We start from the raw sequence: 1,489 nt of genomic DNA on the forward strand, positions 1-1,489 counted from the left end.
AAATAAAATTTAAAAAACTGCCAACAAAAAAATGCCCTGGCCCAGATGGCTTCACTGGAAAATTCTACGAAACATTCAGAGAAGAGTTAACACCACTTCTACTAAAGGTATTTCAGAGCATAGAAAAGGATGGAATACTCCAAAACTCATTCTATGAAGCCAACATAACCCTGATACCAAAACCACGTAAAGACACCACAAAAAAAGAAAATTACAGACCGATCTCCCTCATGAACATCATTGACACAAAAATCCTCAACAAAATTTTAGGCAATAGAATTCAGCCAAATTGCAAAAAAATAGTTCACCATGACCTAGTGGGATTTATACTAGGTATGCAGGGATGATTCAACATTAGAAAAATAATCAATATAATCCATCACATAAATAAAACAAAAGACAAAAAACACATGATCTTATCAATCAATGCAGAAAACACATTCAACAAAGTCCAGCACCCATTCATGATAAAAACTCTTAATAAAATAGGAATAGAAGGGAAATTCCTCAACATAATTAAGGGCATTCATACAAAACCAACAGCCAATATCATTCTAAATGGAGAGACTTAGAAAGCATTTCCCTTGAGAACGGGAACCAGGCAAGGATGCCCTCTGTCACCGCTATTATTCAGCATTGGGCTGGGGGTCCTAGCCAGAGCAGTTAGGCTAGAAAAAGAAATAAAGGGCATCCAAAAAGGTAGGTAAGAAGTCAAAGTATCTGTATTTGCAGATGATATGATCTTATACACAGAAAACCTCAAACAATCCACAAGAAAACTACTGAAACTAATAGAAGATTTCAGCAAAATTTCAGGATACAAGCTAAACATACAAAAATTAACTGGATTCCTTTACAGCAACAAAGAGAACCTTGAAGAGGAAATCACCAAATCAATACCATTTACAATAGCCCCCAAGAAGATAAAACACTTAGGAATAAATCTAACTAGAGATGTAAAAGATCTTTACAGAGAAAACTACAAGACACTACTGCAAGAAACTAACAGAGACCTGCATAAGGGGAAAAATATGCCTAGCTCATGGATAAGTAGACTCAACATAGTGAAAATGTCAATTCTACCCAAAGCAATCTACGGATACAATGCAATCCTGATCCAAATTCCACCCACGTTTTTTAATTAGACGGAGAAACAAATCACCAAATTCATATGGAAAGGGAAGAGGCACAGAATAAATAAAGCATTACTCAAGAAGAAGAACAAAGTGGGAGACCTTACACTACCTGATTTTAGAACCTATTATACTGCCACGGTAGTCAAGACAGACTTGTACCGGTACAACAACATAGACCAATGAAACAGAGTTGACAATCCAGATATAAGCTCATTCACTTATGTGCAGCTAATATTTGATAAAGGCCCAAAGTCCATTAATTGGGAAAAAGACAGTCTTTTTAACAAATGGTGCTGGCATAACTGGATATCTATATGCAAAAAACTGAAACAAGACCCATACCTCACACCATG

Source organism: Trichechus manatus, unplaced genomic scaffold, assembly GCF_000243295.1.
Source record: "Trichechus manatus latirostris isolate Lorelei unplaced genomic scaffold, TriManLat1.0 scaffold00268, whole genome shotgun sequence".
Taxonomy (NCBI): domain Eukaryota; kingdom Metazoa; phylum Chordata; class Mammalia; order Sirenia; family Trichechidae; genus Trichechus; species Trichechus manatus.